The following is a 6,340-nucleotide window of genomic DNA, read 5'->3' as shown; positions in this document are numbered from 1 at the left end:
TTGAAAGTACTTCAAATTTACAAATTTGTAAAAGATGTTTAACATTACTTTTTTTTCAACAAAAAAATTTAAGATTTTTACAACCCACATTATGTTAAAATGAGAATCTTTCAACAAAGCTGTAAAACCCAGCATTAAAGAGATCTTTTAATAGTTAGCATGTCATGTTATATTTTTGCAATTGTGCCAATCTGTGTCAATTTCAACATATATTTATAACATGAGACCATTTTTAACGTAAACAATAAGCAGTATCAATACTAAATTAAAATGCCATGTTTGTGTACTAATGTATGCCCGTATGCATTTTTGGGAAAAAATATTTTTGCGAATAATTTGGAGTCTGCCTTTTTAATCTGAGAAGCAGCTTCACAGACGAAAGAGGAAAATTACAGACATTAGCAGGATGAAGCTTTTGTATTTTTGTATTCTTATACATTGGTACTATACTGTATTACCAAAGTTGTTCAACACCACAACAGTTTGCCTTTTCCCTGAGGTAGCTATTTTCTACAGTGTACAGTTAGCTACTCATGACAGCATCACAAACTTCTTCCAACGTTAAGTGAGCCCCAGTTGTAACTTTGCCTTCCAGATCATAGTCTCAGTGGTGAGCATTCTAGCCAATCAATGACGGGAGTCTGCCTTTTTATTGGGGCCTGCCCATAGCAATGCATAAGGAGAGCAGTGACTGACTTGCTTCGCAAGTCAGTCACTGCCTCCATGCATTGCATGGCAGGCACCTATTGTTCTACACCCAATAGAATGTTTCTTTATTCTTAACTTATTCATCCGCCTACCGGAATGCGGCTCGTACCGCTGCGAGCCCACCCACAAAAGTGGTATCAAAACGTGCGGCTCGTGCCCGGGAGGGGTGCTATTATTTTTATAAGGAATCGGACTTACGATGGCGAAGTAAAAAGCGAAAAACGAGCAAAATTTCCAACTGCCGAAACGCAGAGCATAACTGACACCAACTGCCGCTTTTTTAGAGTGAGAATTTAAGCAGATTTCTGACCCCAAAGCGATTTTGAAATCGCCGTCACGCCCACAAATATCACCCGATTTGTATCAAACTCGGTCATGACATTGATACGCATGCCTGCTCCGGTAAAATGTGTTCGATATTTCTCTAGCATTTACGGTTTTCTGTCAAGGTGCTTCAGAGTGAAATCATGGGACAGGGTAACTGACGCTCTCCCAGATTCACTTCAATGTATTTCTGAAAATTTTCTGAGCCCTGCACACACTATTTTTTGTCTCATCACTGCAATTACTGTGAATGAGGTAAAAATATGAATTGCGGTACTATCGGAGACGACAAATAGCCCTCTCATACGCTTCAAACGGTTTTCAAATATGTATTACGGTTCCTGAACGGCAAAGGTTTGTTCGGAGTGCTTTTTCCATATTAATTGGCTGGGTGTCTCACAAAGATAGAATTTTTTTCCCCCCTTTCTGTCTCACACAGACATGACAGTAAGCAGCTGATCCATTACCATAGCAACGGAACACATGAGGCCAGAGCAGCTGATTTATGGGAGGACACTCTGGAATGAGCTGGCCTTTAGAACTACTTGTGTTTTGGGCATTTTATAACTGATTTTAACAAACCATTCTTACACAAAGGATTAGTGTGTAATTTTTAAATAAAGCTTAATGGAAATTTCCCAATAAAAACCCCAATATCTCTGTCAGGTGAGTGCAGCGCCGTAAGGCGCTGCAAAAATCTCTGCCTATATTATCTTTTCCTCTCAGGTTATGGCACTGGCTTGCGCAGCAAGCCAGTGCAATGGCATTAACCTTTGACCTAATGATATTAAATAGGACTATCAGAACACCATATCTGTAGTTCTAACTAACAGTTAAAACAGAGCTTCCATTTAGAACTACTGGCTGTTTAGGTCAGTAAATAAGGAATTTAACCCAAACACTGTTAGGCATTGGATTAGTGTGAGCATTTAATATGAAGCTTATGTTTATTTTTCAAAATAAAAGCCTTCATGGCAGATCATTAAGATAAGACTTTTACCTTAAATAAACTATTAGCTATTTTACTTACTTATTAGTCATTTTAAATATACTGAATTGAGTAAGTAAATTACAGAAAACATTCTAATGATACAGTGCAATGGCATTAACCTTTGACCTAATGATATTAAATAGGACAACCAAAACGCCGTATCTTGTAAATCAATTACAGAAAATATTCTAATGATACCCCACATGCTATTGGCAACACTTAGGTAAAGATATGTTTGGCCTGCTTTGATCAGAAAAACTAACTGCTTCAAACTATTAGGATTCCATCTCTCCCTGTGTGTTTCATTCTCATGACAGTTGAGCTGCTCTTTAGAACTACAAAGACTGAAGGTTAGAACTACAACATGGCAGGCATCTATTGTTCTACACCCAATAGAATGTTTCTTTATTGGGGCCTGCCCCATAGCAATGCATAAGGAGAGCAGTGACTGACTTGAAGCAAGTCAGTCACTGCTCTGATAGTCTGCTCTGATAGTCTGATAGTCCTAATAAATAGGACTATCAGAACACCATATCTGTAGTTCTAACTAACATTCAGTTAAAACAGAGCTTCCATTTAGAACTACTGGCTGTTTAGGCCAGTAAATAAGAGATTTAACCCAAACACTGTTGGATTAGTGTGGGCATTTAATATGAAGCTTATGTTTATTTTTCAAAATAAAAGCCTTCATATTGCCCTCAGGTTAATGCATCGCCGTAAGGCGATGCAATAATATTAGAATGCTTTATATTCTTCTCTCAGGTTAGGGAACAGCCTTGCGCAGCAAGGCAGATCATTAAGATAAAACTTTTACCTTAAGTAAACTATTAGCTATTTTACTTACTTATTAGTCATTTTAAATATACTGAATTGAGTAAGTCAATTACAGAAAACATTCTAATGATACCCCACATGCTATTGGCAACACTTAGGTAAAGATGTGTTTGGCCTGCTTTGATCAGAAAAACTAACTGCTTCAAACTATTAGGATTCCATCTCTCCCTGTATTTCATTCTCATGACAGTTGAGCTGCTCTTTAGAACTACAAAGACTGAAGGTTAGAACTACAACATGGTGGAACTGTCAGTTACTACAGAGGAGGACTGAGCTGGCCTTTAGAACTACTTGTGTTTTGAGCACTATAGAAACGATTTAACACATTCACTGTTACACATGGGATTAGTTTGACCATTTCTTATGATGCTTACTGGAAATTTCAAAATAAAAGCCTTGGCAATTTTTACATCATATATTTGCTCATTTTTGCTTGACGTGATTGGTTTATCCAAAGCACTCTTAGACACTGGATTAGTGTGGGCATTTAATATGAAGCTTACTGCAAATTTCAAAATAAAAGCCTCAATATGACCCTCAGGTTAATGCATCGCCGTAAGGCGATGCAATAATATTAGAATGCTTTATATTCTTCTCTCAGGTTAGGGAACTGCCTTGCGCAGCAAGGCAGTTCATTAGCATTAGCATTTTATCTTAAATAAGCTATTGGGTATTTTTTTGTCTTTTTAGCCATGTTTAGTATACTTAATGGTGTAAGTCAAGTATAGACAACATGCTAGTGAGCTGATTATCATGCTGAATCGTGCATGTCCATGTTAGTCAACATTCTTGTGATTCTCCACATGGTTCTTTGGAAGTTTTTAAGCTTAGCATTGATGCTAATTGTTACCATCAGAACGCTGGGTCCAAACCGACGGGCACACTTTGGCAGGCCCCAGTTAAATTTCTTCAGGAATTTTCTAGTTTTCATGCTACAGTGCTGTGTGTTTTATATAAAAGAGTCGGCTGACCAAAGCAAGTAACTTGGCAACCGCTCAAATGAGATCAACTAAATACGAGAATAGCACATTCCAAAGAATCTTAAACGCACCAAGACCACAGACCCAAACACTCATGCCCCATGAGAGAAGCTTTGATTTCTACTCAGCTGTTGGGCTCTGTGATAAAAAAAAAAAAATAAAAAAAAACTAATAAAAAAAACAGCAGCAGAACCAAACAGTGTTGATGCCTGTTCATGTTGCTGCCAGTCTGAAAGCAACTTGAGAAAGTGCCAGAATTCACATCTACAGCTGCACACAATGCAGCTCATTTGTGCGGGACTTTCACTGTTCAACTTTCTGGAGAGATTAAGGTGCCACGCTTCTCACATCAACCTTTCATAGCCGTGAATGACAAGGTTGCATGTTTTTATCCCTTCTTTTTCCTGACAATTCAGTCCAGTCTTATCTGTGTGATATTTGGTCTTGCAATATTTTCTTTAGGTTTTGTTTTTGCGGTAAGGAGCTGCACATTATATCACGTTAAAAAACACAAACACCATCTGTGGTAATCCTCCGGAATTAAAATAAAGTGTAGCCTTGCAAATTTATTTGTGCAGTTTATATAATATCCAGTGCCAAATGAAGACAAGTTGTGTTTCCCGTTGTTCTTTTTTATCACCTTCCACCCACTTCCATACCTCGCGTCAACATGTCTGCTGCTACATTGTGCAATGTGCTCGCGGTAGCCAATTTTTGTGATCATGTCACGGCTTTCCTCAGAGACACGAGCCTTCAAAAATGCCGAAGTCCTGTTTGGGCTGAAATCTTTATGAATCTGATATTCAGTTAGAAGTGGGGAATAAGAACCTCCCTTCCAACCCCCCAAATGCAATTATTCCCCCACTCCTGTTTTTCTCTTTCTCTCATAGCCTTTGTTTTTTGTGTCCCTACCACCAATTACTGATTTTGTTCATCATTTATTGTTGGCTACTGTCTTCCCCCCAATCCAGGGTGTAACCACCTTGTAAAAACCAACCAAGTTATAGATAATGGATTATTATTTGCATTCATTCCGATTTTTCTTTTATTATTCTTTGTTTTTTAATTCAGAATTTTTAGTGAGCTATTTATTTGTTAAATACCCCTGTTAAAATATGTATATATTTATGTTAATTTTTCTCCCCCTGCTGGAAGAGAGCATAGAACCCACTGTTCACTGATTCTGTAAGACATATCTCATCTATTATTAGATTAGATTGTCTGTCTCATGCTCTTTGAGTTGATTCTATTGTTACTTTTCCAAAAAAAAAGAAGGTTACGTGTCTGTTTAATCTTATTGTAACTATTAGTGTTATTATTACTGTGAATGTTTTACATTTTTCTATATTTTCTTTATAAATCTGTCTATGAAAGGTATTTAGGGCGGGTTTAATAAATGAACACAAAAACTTTTTAAAACAAGAAATTGTTTTAGATATTTTTTAAGTCAATAGATCAATTTAAAATTCCTGATCACAAAAATGTGGCATTTTAATAAGTCAACATTTTAAAAAATTCAAACCACCCAGTTGGAGTTCAGCTCTCAGAGGGATGTCGAGAGCATCTGACTGACACCGGGATCTGACATACAAACTTCACAGCCCAAAGCTACCAAAAACCTATTTTCTTGATTTTCTTCTTTTTCTCCCCACATCGCTGCTGGAGGATCCACGAAACAGTGACAGCCGATGCAACACTGAAGGAAAGCCTGCATTTTTAAACTCAAATGGTTCGCTAAGTAGCCACTAGATGGCAGTGTAGCGTTAGAAAAGTTCTAAGCAAGTTTCACCCCACCCCTCTCCCTCAAAAATGCATCATTACACAAACTTTCAAAGGATTCTTCGCCTTTCTTTTTCTCTTAGAGGATATGAATATGTAAAGAGAAATACTTGTGCGAGCCTGGATATTTATTTTGGGAAGTTGCTTCCATCGTGCCGTGACTCCTGACCTCATGCCTCGTTTGACTGGGGTCATCCTGTGGGTGTGGTTGCGGTGACTGCAGAGAGCTCAGGAAATGAATGTTTTATCAGCCTGCAGAAAGACAACAACAACAGCAGCGTGGTGGGTGGGAACACACAGAAACCTCTAAATTTATCCCCGTCAGCTGAGGCCAAACCAAAGATCAACAGCAGACAGTTTCCTGTAGGTTCCTCTTCCAGAACAGCTGAGATTTCACCAAATAGATTGCTCCCAAGTTTACTGAGACCTCAAATTATATGGATGCAGCTTCATAGCTGCTGCTGCAGCAGGATGATGTTGACAGTGTGGGGAGGAATCTGCGCCTGAAGTCATGACATTACACAGTGTCAGTGTTTCTTGCAGAATTCATGTCAGTTTGGAGAGCTATGCAGAGACCCCTCGAATCACAGGTTTGCTTCCCACACATCACCTCCCATCATTGTGTCCTTGCTGTGGCTGTGTAAGCCAGTGTCTATAGCGCGTAATTACCTCACATACCCACCAGAAAAGCGTGATCTCTTCAAAGGTCTTCTGTATTCAGGTG

Source organism: Gambusia affinis, linkage group LG13 (genome assembly GCF_019740435.1).
Source record: "Gambusia affinis linkage group LG13, SWU_Gaff_1.0, whole genome shotgun sequence".
Taxonomy (NCBI): domain Eukaryota; kingdom Metazoa; phylum Chordata; class Actinopteri; order Cyprinodontiformes; family Poeciliidae; genus Gambusia; species Gambusia affinis.
The sequence above is the reverse complement of the archived record's forward strand: the minus strand, read 5'-3'. Positions refer to the sequence as shown.